Source organism: Rhinolophus ferrumequinum, chromosome 17, assembly GCF_004115265.2.
Source record: "Rhinolophus ferrumequinum isolate MPI-CBG mRhiFer1 chromosome 17, mRhiFer1_v1.p, whole genome shotgun sequence".
Taxonomy (NCBI): Eukaryota; Metazoa; Chordata; class Mammalia; order Chiroptera; family Rhinolophidae; genus Rhinolophus; species Rhinolophus ferrumequinum.
The window spans coordinates 38,318,066-38,332,644 of NC_046300.1; positions in this window are offsets into that span (position 1 = coordinate 38,318,066).

The following is a 14,579-nucleotide window of genomic DNA, read 5'->3' on the forward strand; positions in this document are numbered from 1 at the left end:
TTTGGACAGGAGTCCTCCATCCTGCCCAAATGCCAGCATTCTGAATAAACCTGCTTTTCTTTCCCAAGCAGCAGGCAGCCAGACCTTAGCATGGTACTGAGACAGGTTAGGTAGCATGTTGCTAGGTAGACAGGGTCCTACCTAGCAACATGGGTCCCATAAATAAACATGGGTTTATTCCACCAGGGTCCACAGGGGTCCCTGGTGGAATAAACAAAAAGCAGCCATATCCTGAAACTCCAGGTTCTGGAATGTCTCCTTCACTCCAGGACAAAGATATGAGACCATGCCTTGAGGTTAATAAATTATCTCAAATCCCTTCTGACCGGACAACAGAACAGATCTGACAGATAGTAATGGGTTATTTCGTTAATCCCTTCAGGATGGACAAACAGGACAAACCTGATAGATGAATTCCATTAGAAGCCTCCAGCCCTCTTCCCCAAACAGGCAAGGGAAGGTATAAAGGTAAGAGCTTTTGCCTTAGCTAGTGGGCTTCCCAGTTTCGGGTACCCCCTCCTGCTCGGCAGCTGCAACCTCTTCTCCTGCCTCTAATAAACTATCTTCCTTTACAACGTTCTGCCTCTCCCTGGTCTGTGTGTCCATTCTTCGGCTTCATGAGGCACGATCCCGGCCCACACCCAGAAACTGCCGGCAGATCCAACATCATTTACATCATTTGGGGACTCACAGACAAATATTCCTACTTCAGTACCACTAGGTTATGATGGAAACATTCTCTCTGAAGTCAACTTAACACAGGAGCCCAGCAAAACGAAATTGCTCACTGGATCAGAGTTTTGGAAACAACATTGAAAACAAAAAATACGTATTTTATGGCAACTAGTCCATCAAAGCAGTGAAGTCAAAGAGTTGAGTTCCAGTTCAGACACCAAGCATGTGGCCATGGAATCCAGGATTAATCAGACAAAATAACACATCTGCGCACAGTCCAGACAATTTCTCCTTTGGACCACATCTGTATTTCTGTATAACATCTGTATTTCTCACTGGGTGAATGTTTAAACAACATGGATATACAAATGAACCTAGACATGTGCTTAGGCCAGGAGCTGTAGAATTTAAAAATGCATGCAAATCCATGTCATAACTTCCCCAAATCAGAGTTTCCTGACCAGGGAAGTTCTACCTGTGTCCAGGGAGCGTGCATCCCAGGGGGGCTTAACAACATCCTGACCCTCACAAACAACCTCTGTAGGGGAAGAGGGGGATAAGGGGCCTCTAGGGGCTGCATCTTGGATTGTACATGATTAGGAAGTGATGACGCTGATGAATCGACAACCACCAATTGTCAAGCATTGAGAGACCAAGATCCTCATAATTTTGGTCGCTTGTAACTATGGGATTAGTAACTTGGTCTGTATTGTGAGTGTGTGTGTGTGTGTGTGTGTGTGTGTGTGTGTGTATGCATGCATGCATACACATTAAGTTGAATAAGAGAACAGGAATAAAAGATTCCAAACAATTAATTGCCCAATTAGCTGTCTATGCAATTATGGGAATGTGACATTAAGTTAAAAATGCAATGATCATTTCAATTAAATTGCCCATTTTGAAAGCATACTCTTGGTTCAGTCGCCATGCCAACTGATTCTTACAGTGGTGCCTTTGCTTTCGAGAGGCAGGCACAATAGCCTCCCCACACTAAGCGTGAGTCTGCTCTCTTAATTAAAAAAAGTTGAAGCCAAGGAGGGAAAGGGTTGTGGTTGGGAGCTGGGGGCTCCACGAGACAAACTTTTCAGTGATTTCTCAGGCTTGAGGGTGGCCTGCCTCGTCTCTAGACCTTAGGAAATATTGCAGGAGGAGGCAGGGCTGGGAAGACTGCCTTGACCCAGGACGTTGTTACGCAATCATCTAAAGTTCTGTTTTTAAAGCAGGGTGGTGTATGGGCAAAAATGAAAGACAAGTGAATATGAGCAAAAAAATCTCAGGTTCCAGAGATTCAAAAACATTACTAATTGAGGTTCGGCTGGATTCTTACCAACACTTCCTCCTGGCATCCCAGAAGTGGACAAAACCTGAAAATTCTTCTTTGTTTCTCCTCTTCATTTTCAAGCATCTGGTCTCTCAGACGGACCTGCTCGCCCAGCACCAGGACGCATAAGAACCTCAGTGTTCTTTGGCATCCTTCCCTCCTGGCATAATGCCCACCTAGAAAGACAGCGCAACCCTCAATACAATGGGGCCTGCGGTTCCCACATGTATCATTTTCACATCCCTGAACTCAGAAAGAAGGGCGGAGGGGAATCAGGATTTTGAGGAGCACTGGGACCTCTTCTTGGATAGGCCTCTGCTGCCTTGGGTGGCGGCTCAGATCCCAGAGCCTGGGGAGGGCTCTGCACCCAGCAAACATTTAACACACGCATGTTTATCTGACACAGTGTTCCCGACAAAGCCCCAGTGACCAGAACTTCTGCTGTCCTGCACTATGAATTCTGGGGTCCCCAGTGGTCATATTCTAGAAAATGAACCAGCACCTGCTTAAGAGCGAGGGGGGCTTTTGGCTCTGGATTTCCTGCAGGCTCTGCTGTTTCCCAGAGGGGGGAACTTGGACAGGTTATTTAAACATTCTGAGCAGCAGGGAGCTTATCTATAAAATGTGGATAATAATGGTACCTGCCCTATTGAGTCACTGTGAGGACTAAACAAGCAAATACATGAGAGGAGCCTAGCACTGGTAAGTACTCAAAACTGGCAGCCTTTGTTAACATTACTATATATTTCTTATTCATTTCTAATGGATGGCTCAGTGTCAAAGCTGGGCCCCCAGAGAGGATCCATCAATCCCTGAGCCTTGCGCAGTCCCTGGGGCCTGAAGGCCAAGGTGCAGGCTGATTGGGCCTGCTTTATAGCCCACCGTGCACATGGCCCCCAGTAAGGCCTTTCTAAAACTGAAACGCTAAAGCATATCTCTCATACTATGTGAAGTCCTCGGTCACTGCCACTGACCACAGGACATAGGCAGGGCTTCTTGCATGACAGAGGGTCCCTCTGAGTCAGCTGGGACCCGGTCAGGGGCAGAGTGGGAAAGGTCTGTGGCCTTGCATGGGTCAGTGTCCAGGGTTCAATCCAGGTCTAGGGAAGACTTAGGAACAGAATAGAAGCACTTGGGGCAAGCATTTCAGGACCTAAGGCAGGCTGGGAGGAGGGGAGGGCCTGTGTGACAGCTGGACCTGAGAGTGACCGTTAGTCCAGGGTGGCGGGCATATATTGAGCTTTCTCTGTATGGTTGTCTTGTTTCCTAGTGTGTGAGGAGAAGTGTGGCGGCACCTGTGATAGCTTCAGTGGCTGGAGTAAAAAAGTAGCCCTCATCACGGGCAGTTAAGATGCTTTGGGTTGCATGTTACAGAAACTCCAATTCAAATAGCCTTGAAAAACAGGGATTTTTCTTGCTCACAATTCTAGAAGTCCAGAGGTAAGGCAGGCTCCAGGTGAGGGTCTATAGGTGGTTCAATGATGTCATCAAAAATGCTCTCCTTGGGGCTGGCCCGGTGGCTCAGGCGGTTAGAGCTCCATGCTCCTGACTCTGAAGGCTGCCGGTTCGATTCCCACATGGGCCAGTGGGCTCTCAACCCCAAGGTTGCCAGTTCAATTCCTCGACTCCCGCAAGGGATGGTGGGACTAGTAACGGCAACTGGACCTGGAGCTGAGCAGCGCCCTCCACAAGTAAGTCTGAAAGGACAACTTGAAGTTGAACGGCACCCTCCACAACTAAGACTGAAAGGACAACAACTTGACTTGGAAAAAAGTCCTGGAAGTACACACTGTTCCCCAATAAAGTCCTGTTCCCCTTCCCCAATAAAAAAAAATCTAAAAAAAAAAAAATGCTCTCCTTGCGTCTCAGCTCTGCCACCCTTGCTGTGCACATCCTGCTAAGATGCTTTTCTTCAGAGTCTCAAGATGGCTGCCAGGGAAAATGGCAAGTACCTGCTTCCTTGTGAGGTGCGGGGAGAGTGCAAGGGACCTCACGCCCAGCCATGAGATGTAAATCTTTCCCTTCAGCCTGACTGGGCAATTTACGACACCCCAGACCAGGGGTGTCCAAACTGTTTTCAACGGTTTTCACCAAGGGCCATATGCAGTAAAAAACACAAACAGCCGGGCCACTCACTCGAGGTGAAGTACGTATTGCCTCACCTGGTTTATTTAAGTAAACTAAATATATTTTTGGAATTTGCTGCGAGCCAATTAACAATGGATCGCGGTCCGCAGTTGGCCTGCGGGCCGCAGTTTGGACAGCCCTGCCCTAGACCAATAACATGGTTTCCCTCTGAGCTGGGTGGATCCCAGAATAAATCTGAGACTCAATTGGAAAGGGGACAGAAGAGCCTGTGGGTTGGGTTGGCAAGCAACCTCTCCACATGTCCTAACAAATTCACACTTTACACTGTACATGGGAAACACTCCCAGGTTTTCAGGACTGTGCCACCCTGGAGCTTCTTGAAGACCCATGGCAACATTGAGAGATGGGCAACGATTAGTTTACCTACTTGCCAGAAGAGGGCTCAAAGAGGTTAAGAAATTGATTCAAGGTCACACAGGCAGAGGCGCAGCCGCAGGTCTTTCTTTCCCCTGCTTGTTCACCCGGAGCTTGTTTGTAGTCTAGAATCCTATGGAGGCCCAAAGGGCAAGAGTGAGGCCCCGCGGAGACTAAGTTGTTTATTCTGTGTATATTGGTAATAACCCCACAACATGCACTTCCAGAACTTCTGTGCTTGGCTCCCCCACAGCCCCAGCCCTTAGCCGCCAACCAACTTCTCCCCGGCACTAGCTTTTCTCTGCTTCCTACCCACAGGCCCGTGCTTTTTTCATGTTTTCCCTTCCTGCCTCTATGTGACCTTTGTCCCAGGACTCCCCATTATCAACTAATGACAAAGTCCTCCCCTGTGGGTGTGACAGGCAGGAAACTGGGAGAAGGAAAGAGGAAGGACATTCCTAGCAGAGAGACTGGGGCACCTCCCCTAAGGTGACATGGCAGTGAAGCCCATCTGAGCAGATCTAGATGGACGGGCGCAGGGGTTGCCAGCTGAAGCATCAACTCCATTAAGGCAAACAAATCGATTTCTCCTTTGGAAGACGGGGGTTCCTTCCAAGCAGTTTCCCTGTTGACGTTTGGTACAAACTTAGGAGTCAGAAACAGGATTTCAGACAAGCTGGTTTCAAAGCAGCCAGGGGGCAGAGTCCATTTGTTGGCTGGTGGGGCTTAACCTTTGCTCCTGATGCGACATGGCGTTTTTCTCTTTCTTCTTATTCTGATGGGAGAACCAGAGTCAAGAGATATCCATTCCACACTCCTGCCTTTGACAAGGGGGCCTCCCTTCCCAGTGCCAGAGAGACGTGTAGGCTCCTCGGGCCACTGAGATGCCCACCCTCCTGACCCTTAAGTCAGAGGTGGCATCAGGGACCACCTGAGTGTCTGGTTTTTTCTAGGGTCCCTTCTCCCCTTTTTCAAAGGGAAGCTCCAAAACCTGGGCGGACCCCACCAGGGATATTTCGGCACCCTGTGTTTTTTCTGCCTTTCAACATTCCTGGGTCCACAATAGAGATGAGCCCCAGGGGAAGCTGTACAACACTTTGCTCTCCTCATCCACTGGTTAGGAGAATGGTGGCTGAGTGCCTGCTCTGCTTTAGCTACCTGGGTGACTGGGGGGAAATCAAGTAACCCCTTTGTGCCTCAGTTTCCTCATCTGCCAAGGGGATTTTAATAATATCTGCCTTTTCTGCCTGGGTCTTATGAAAATTACACATGATTACAAGAATGAAAATGCCAGGCAAACTGAGAGATACTTCATAAATGTAAGGTGGCTCTTTTCGTGACCCCTAACCCAAGGCTGTGCTTTACAGCTTTTCCCCATTTGGAAATAAGATCGTGGGAGGGGGCAGGATGACCTTCAGGGAGGTGGTTCTTTTCCTTAGGCCCCATCTAATTGGGAAGAGTTCTGAAGTGGAAGTCAGGAAATCTGAATTTGAGTCTCAGCTTTTTCCATCACTAAGTAAGTGATCTTAGCAAGTTCCTTCTCTGGCTTCTAGAAGGGGGAGGGGTGTCAGAATACCATTAAGGCCCCTCTTGGCTCCAGTTCTGTGAAATTTACTGAATTCCTTACCTTTATAGTCAGAGTTATAACCAGGTTCCCACTGCAGAGTCTTGAATAAAAAAAAAAAAAAAAGCTTCCTTGGGGTGCAGTTGGCATACAATAAACTAGGGACCCCGACTTGTGGCAAAGGTGGAGTAAGGGACTCGAATCTCTATTCTGGTAGGTCTTCCATAGCCTCACGATTTAGAGAAAACGCAGCTGTTTCCAGCTGATGCCTCTGCAGTCCCCAGACCTTCATCCTAATTGGAGAGAGCAGCACTATTTTTTCCTGGCTTCTGGGGTTCCCACTACTGGAAATGCATTAACATTCCTTAAAGGTCATTTTGGGGCTAACAAGGGGCCTGCAGGCCTGTGACGGGGAGAGAAGGAACTTTGAGAGGGTGATCACTTAAAAATACTAACTAAATCTTTAGAATCCTGACTCATTCTGCAACAAAAGCCAGTTTTGTCCAACTCCTTTCATCTTCCCTGAGAGAACCAAGACCGAAGAGGGTAGGATGGCAACGCCCCAAAGCCAGTCTGTGAAAGAACCTCTCAGGCTACGACAATTGTTCTCAGGTCTCAGAAGTTGGGGTGAAGCAGATTAATCCTATGCTTGGGTTCCAAAAAAAAAAAAAGTTTTCCAATTTATTCTAGATCATCAACCCTATGGTCGGCGTCTCTGTATCTGCTGAAAATAATGTGATAAAAGAATGATTAATGACACAAGAAAAGTCCCCACTAGACCAGCTTCTCATCCGCTGCACTGTTGACCTTCGGGCCGTCGGGCAGCCCTGGGTCTGGAGGATGTTTAGCAGCATCCCTGGCCCTTTTACCCATTAGATGTCAGTGGCATCTCACCCCCAGTTATGACAACCAAAAATGTCCCCGACATTGTCAAACGTTCTTTGGGGTGCAAAATTGCCCCGCTTTGTTTTTTTAAAAGTAACTATAGACTGTTGTTTTGGCCAGTATTTATTGTGTGACTGTTACATGCCGGACACTGTGTTAAGGGCCTTACAGATAGGATCTCTTTTACTGTGGCTGGTGGATTCACAAGGGCCTTTTCTTCTCTTATTATGAGACACACGTAAAGCAGCAGGGTCTTTGGATTTCTCTAGTTAATTTGCAGGTTCTCCCTCTGCCTCCTACCTCACCCAGCAAGCAGGAGGGGCAGTGTTGGCAGGGAAAAGAGATTAGAGTCCTGGCCCTGTCACTTTTTAGCAGTGTGCCTTTGGGAATCCTTCTCACCCGTTCTGAGCCTCACTGATAAAATGAGGAGAATGGTACTTGCTTTGCAAGGCTGAGGCTTCAAAACAAAATTTGTGAGGAGAGGAAACATGCCTGTTTTGCTTACCACTACCTCCTCAATGCCTGACCACTGGGCCTGGTTCATCATAAATGATCAATAAAGGATCCTTGAATGCCTAGGTTGATGAAGAAAAATGCCTGGCATCTGTCACAGGCACTGGCACTGATATGTGCCCAATAAATACGAGGGTATCTGTAATACAGACAAGCAGAGGAAAGAGGCACCAGTGGGTGTCGGATGCTATCGAGAGCAGGATCCAAGAGGAGGGGAACAATTAGCACGAATCACAAAGCATTAAATAATTGCATTTGTGAAAACTGTGACGAAGCGGAGGTTCAGAGTCACCTGTGAGTGTGTGTCCCACACTCACACGGAAGCACACCCAGCCATGTGTGTCTGAGACCACCAGCCCAGGGGTTCTGGCCTGTGGGAGTGTAGTTAGCCAAGGATCTGGGCTCTGGAGAAGTTTTAGAGAGGTTTTCATTGCTTTCTAAGTTTAAAACAATGAACTTTAATAAAATAAGACATTTCCATCCAGCTGTTAAATACTTACTAGGAGTTAAAAGTAATTGAGGCTAATAAAATAGTCTGTTTTGCTCCAATTCAATAAGTGCTTCCTTTTATTAACTTCATTGTCCTGTAAGATTGGGATTAGGTTTTGTCTGCAGTTGGAAAGCATCACATTTGCCCAAAGATGGATGGACGACTGGCGTAAGGCAGCCACTTGTACTGAGAACGCCAACAAGAGACGGGGCTCTGTGAGGCCGTGGCCAGACCCTGGCCCTGCAGTGTCTCTTCTGTTACCTTGGGCACGTTTCCCCTCCCTACCTGCCAGGCCTCAGTTTCCTCATGTGAAGTGGGGATGGTAGGACAGTGCACGGCTGTGCTGAGGATTAAGAGAGCTGCGTACATGGCACACCGTGTGGCACAAACAGGGGTCGGTGATTGGTGACATCCCTCCCCTTTTCCCTCTTCCCTTCACTTCAGAGACAGCCTCTCCCAATCATATTCGCTCTTGAAAACTCAGGTCAGGCGATAGTGCTAGTGGGTCGGGAGCCCCTCCTCTGGGGGTGTGCTCACACTTGTGCATCCTTGTAATGATCTGAGTCAGACTGGCAGCTCCTGGAGGGCAGGGGCTGGAGCCCCCCCCACCTGAGTGCCCCTCAGTGCCCACGTGCGAGCAGACACCTTCCCCTTCCTTCCTTGTTCTGCTCGCATTGCAGGGAACTACATTTCCCTAGCTCCCTGGCAGCAGGCTTCAGCTAATTTCTACCAGTGGAAGAACTGACCAGAGATTGGAAAATGCGAAGAACACAGAAGCCATCCTCTCTTTTCTGTTTTGGAGCGGTTTTTTGTGTTGGTTTTTTTTTTTTTTTTTTTTTTTTGGCGGTGGCTGTGTCTCCTCTGATAGTTCCTCCTGCTATGGTTCAGCCCTGGCTGGCAGCCCTGGATTCTGACAATATCACTTTTCTCCCTGTATACCTCTGTGCCACGGGGGTCGTATTAGCAGATTCCTGCTGTTGTTAAGCTCCCAGCTTCGTCATCGTCTCCTATTAGGTTTCTAAGCTTTCCCACCTTCTCTGTGAGCAATGCCTTGTGCTGCATTCCCTCCGTGGGCAATACCTCCCATGGCTGTTTCCCTGTCAGGAGCAGACGGACACATTCTGTATCTCCAGCCTCTGACCACGGTAGGAGCTCGCTGAGCTCTTATTGGTTGAGTGCATTTCCTGTTATAATATTCTAGACAAGGTGGAATTTGTCCACCTTTTCTACACCTTCCCCTTGGTCCGCCCTCACTTTCCAAAACTTTAGCCATCCAGAAGCATGAGGAACAGCTAAAGTGAGGGCCAGCTCCAGAAAATCTATGACCAAATCTTTAAAGTTCTTGAAAATTCTGTCTAGTTTCTTACTATTTTATTTTCTCAAGCCTCAGCTTCTAATTGGATCTATCTACATAACAAGTGTAATAATCAGTGAGCCAAAATTACATATCCCCAACCTCTGCCCTTTTAATCAACCACAAATCACCAGTATAAAGAGCCAATTCAAGTGGAAGAAATGGCTCCAGGAGGCCAGCTCTGTCCATCAGTTCTGCCAGGCTCTGCACAGAGGCAGGACCTAAACTCCCCAGCTAGGGAGACTGCAAACAAGTCACTTCAAATGATGTCCTGTTTGCAACGGAATTAGTCTTGAAGGAGACTTACAGTGAATGCTGATTTAAGAATAATACAGGGGCGGACAGGGGGCTCAGTTGGTTAGAGCATGAGCTCTGGGCAGCAGGACTACTGGTTCGATTCCCACATGGGCCAGCGAGCTGCACCCTCCACAACTAGATTGAAGACAACGAGCTGCAGCTGAGCTGCAGCTGAGCTCCCAGATGGATCCGTTGGTTGGAGCATGTGCTCTCAAACACAAGGTTGCCGGTTCGACTCCCACAAGGAATGGTGGGTTGTGCCCCCTGCAATTAACAAAGGCAACTGGACTGGGAGCTGAGCTGCGCCCTCCACAACTAAAATTGAAAGGACAACAACTTGACTTGGATGGAGCTGAGTCCTGGGAAAAGCACACTGTTCCCCAATAAAAAGTCCTGGAAATACACACTGTTCCTCAACAAAGTCCGGTTCCCCTTCCCCAATAAAATTAAAAAAAAAAAAAACAAAGAATAATACAACCTGATTTCAAATATTGGGGGAAAATGGCATTCATGGTTTCTGAAATTTACCAGGGATCTGAAGCTTGCTGGGGCATATCCAGTAAGGGGGAGGGTCACCTTGTTCCTCCCAGGGCCCTCTCCTGCGTTAAGGGTCTCAGATTCTGGAAATGGACCCACCTGGGTTCTAATTCTTACTTACTGGCTGTGGGGTCTGAGTGGGTGTTAGACCCGGTCTGAGCCTCAGTTTCCTTATCTGTAAAATGGGCTCCTTCATCATAGTTCTGGAAAGAGCTCCAGGACAGAGGAGGTGCTTAACAAAAGACCTATTAATCTTTCCTTGAATACCTATTAAGGATCCACGCCAAGCCTCTTGAGAGTAAGTACACTTGCTCTGTGTGGACTTTGCTAGTCGTATTTAAATAAACCTTCCTGTGCTTTGGGAGAGGTGGGTACAAACCTAGAGAAAGTCTCAGCAGCTGTTGTCCTGGCTGTGGTCTGTGTACCCTGATTAGTCAGGACAGTTCACATGTGCTCCTCTTTTCTTCATTCCCTCATGGTGAGTAGGGGTCCTGTTCCAAGTCTCTCCTCTCCCTTCTCTCTTCTACCCTCTCTCCCCACATCTTCCATTCTTACCTCCTATTCTGCCCTTTTCTCCTCCTACTATTCTTTTCTTTCTTCCTCACTCCTTAGCCCTCCTTTCCCATCTTATTCTCCTCCTCTTCTCTCTTCTCTATCTCTTTTCCTCTCCTCTTCCCTTCACCCCTGGGGACATCACTTCCTGGACTCAAAAACATCTGTGGCAGCCTGGCTGCTCCTTCAGCCCCAGCCCCAGCCCCAGCCGCCCTCCCTCCCCAGCCAGGAGAGGTAACATAATGAGGGTAACGTTTAGCCATTGGAGGGTGGCGGTGGGTAATGGGGAAAGGGCATGCCGGCCTTTGCAGTCATTGCTCTGTCACCTTGTGCGCAACAGGCCCAACCCAAACCCACGATCTTCCCTCTGGAATCCCCCTCTGCCCTTCCCGTGCTAAGTCATGTTGAGGATCATCCTTCTCTGTCTTCTCCAAACGCACAACCATCTTTATCGCCCCACCTCCTCTGTGAGCTTCGTGCAACCATTGCCTCCTGCAGGGCTCCTTCAAGCGCTTCCCATGTTCCCCCTTCCTTCCCACAGCCACTCCTCAGCTCTGACATGGGTCTCTCACTGCTTCTCCCCTGAACACTTATCACAACAACTTCTGAACAGGTGAACCCGAGTCCCTTTCCCCACCTTCATCTGTCCTGCCAACAATGGCTGGAGCATTTTTCTTGGTGCATGTGTTGGATCACATCCCTCTATGCTCAGAAGCCTGCACTGGCTCTCATGACCCTCCCACTGAGGCCCAGCAATGCATCAACCTTCCCAGCGCCTGGCTTCCTATCTTCCATCACCGGCCTACGCTCTCACTTTTGCCCAACACTCTTTTCTGCCCTGTGCCCGTCCCCATCCTCCAGGGCCATCCTCCAGGGCCCGAATGCTTTCCTGTCACTAAGCTGCTCCAGAGAGTAGCTTCTCTTACAGGGCACACACTGCCAAAGGCCCTGATACAGCATCAGAAAGATGTGTGGGCAGTTCATGTGACGTTTGGTCACCTGTGGAGATGAGTGGGGCTCTTGCTTGAGAGTGTGTGTGGCTATGTGGGGGATGCGCATTTAAAATGAATCACGCTTTAGCAGGACGACGTAGGGTTTGCCAGTGAGCTTGCCCGGCACCTGCCCCTCACCTGGGGAGCTTGTAACTACACGGATTTCTGGACCCTGCCCCTGACCTCAGAGCCAGAAACTTGAAAGGGGAGGGAGCAAGAATCTGTGTTTTTAATAAGTCCTACTGGTGATCTTCAAATTTGAGGGTGGTAGAAAGGGATCTCAGTGGGAAATCTTTTAGAAAGCAGAGAGTTTTAATAAAAGGGATCACTAACTCATCGTTTATGTGTGTATAAACATGTGGGGTTGGGGTGGACAACGTGTATGTACATCAAGTCCTCACAACGTCCTCGATAGGTTCTTGGAGACAGTGACTTTAAGTGAAATGACATATAAGTAAACCAATTTTACCACAGGCTAAGGGATATAAACAAGAGTTACATTTCTATTGTATACTTCTGGTCACAAAAACATCACCAAACTGTTAAATAAAGACTCAAAACACTTCTAACACTTCTAATATTAAACATTAAAATAAGTGTGAGCTATCCATACATTTAATAAAGATTAAAGAAGCAAGCAAGAGCATTCTTTTCTGACCTGCTCATTCATTCCAGTTCAGAGTCTCAGGTGGCCAGAGCCTATCCTGACAGCTCAGGGCACCAGGCAGGAACCCACCCTGGACAGAATGCCTTTCCACGGCAGGGCGCTGTCACACACACCCACCCACCTCAGACTGGGGCAATGTGGACACGCCACTTCACCTCATGTGCACAGCTGTGGGATGTGGGAGGAATCCAGAGTCCCCGGAGGAAACCCCGCAAACGTGGGGAGAACATGAAAATTCCACACAGACAGTGGCCCTGGCTGGGAATTGACTTTTGATTTTCTTTTCTCTCATCAGTGTTATAATGAAAGATTATTTGAGGACTTACTGTATATGTATATGTACATATGTACACGTTTTATATATATATATACATATATACACACACACACACACACACACACACACACACACACACACACACACACACATATATGGTATCAGCTGTTGTTTTGGTCACCATGTTAAGATCTTATTCAAGCCTTATTACCCTCTCTGAAGCAGGTTCTATATTACTCATCTTACAGATGGAGAAACGGGGGCTCCGAGAGGGGAAATGACTATCACAAAGTCACACAGCTGGGAGTGTTGCGGCAGGATTTGAACGGGGTGCTGACTCTGAAGTTTGTACTTGAGCCTCTCTTCAATGCTACCCATTTGTGAGCTGGGATTTTCATGGCAGGTTTTTCTTTAACTTTCCAGATCAGGTCCCTGGTTTATAGCTAACCCCAACCTCTCTCATGACGCTCCCTGGAGGCTGGTGTTCTGAGGTTCTGAGAGTCTCACCCACCAGCGTGACCCCTCGTCAGGATAAGCCCCCTCTGAGGATAAGGATAAGTAAGCCTCAGATGGGTTTTAAAAGGTGACCCCTTTCACTCTGTTCCCAAACAGCCCGGTCAGTGCTAAGCTGAAGTATTCCTGTCATGGTTTGGTTTTGTAATCAGCTGAAGGAACAGAAATATGAGGCAGGTGACCTGCCCTATCTTAGCAACAGTGAGTGCAGGTCTAGAAGGCAGGCCCTGGTCCAAAATATCTGCCCAGGCTTTAAAATGGGTACCTCAAATGGACTGCTTCTAAGATCAGACGCATCTTTGTTGGAAAAGAACGATCAGTGGCACGGACAGCCACTCGCAGTCTTTCACACTGTATGTAAATGAAGACATTCAGTTACTCTTCATTTGTGGAAAAAAAAACACTGAGAAAATCCCATGTGGAAAGCGGGAGCTTTAAATTATATTGTTTGTTCTCTGTCATTGAAAAAGTGCTATGTACACGTAAGGAATGAGCACAGTGTTCCCCAAACACCCTGTGGATGTGAAACGCTGCTGGGCAAAGGGGGTCCCGGGTTTTAAGGCTGGGCTTTGCTGCAGCGCTTTTCAGAGCTATAAAGATAGTCTCCCTGTGGATTTCTAAGAAGAGGATATAGTTCTCAGTATTTCCCAAGTTCATCTGACTGCGAACTGTTTCACATAATCTTGGGGGGCTAACAGCTCCTAGAATACATTTTGCAAAAACTAGGATCAAAAATTACTGGTAAATACAACCCCTTACGTGTGCAGAATACCTTATAGCTAGTCCCCAACAGGCTTTCAGACAGGATCTCATTCAATAAGGTTTTCTTGAGGGACAAAACCGAGGGGCATTTGAGATTGTGGTGGGCAAGAGCAAGACTGGGGGGCCCTCAATAAGGGGCACATGGGATTCCTGGAGAAGTTCCAGGGAAGTTGGGGACAAAGGTCCCACTTCACCAGTCCCTGCAGTTGGTCCCCAGTCTGCCCCAGGGCATGGGCCTGTACCTCCTCAGGAGGCTCCCCTCTTCCCGGGATCCATGAGAAGATTCCCCAGGTCCCCAGCCATCTTGAGGCCTCAGCCAGGTATTTCTCTGGCTTTCTTGCCATAGGAACATGGCATCGTATTGGGGAGCACAGCTTGCGAGGGCTTGAGCAAAGGCTGATCCTGGGACACCTGACCAGATTGCAGCCTTCCTCTCCACCCCCAGGCCCAGTTAGGACGCTCAGGATCAATAACTGATCTGATCATTCAACTCGCACCAGAGTACGCTAATACCACGTGCTACCCCTCCTGGGATAAAATTGCTTTTGAAGGCAATGTTTGCCTAATGGTAGGATTCTAGGCGCTGCTGCAAAGGGATGAAGGAGATGGCTTTGACCTGCAGTGCCTCCCCAGGACCCCATGAGTGGTACACCACAAATCCATCCCTATTAACTACTC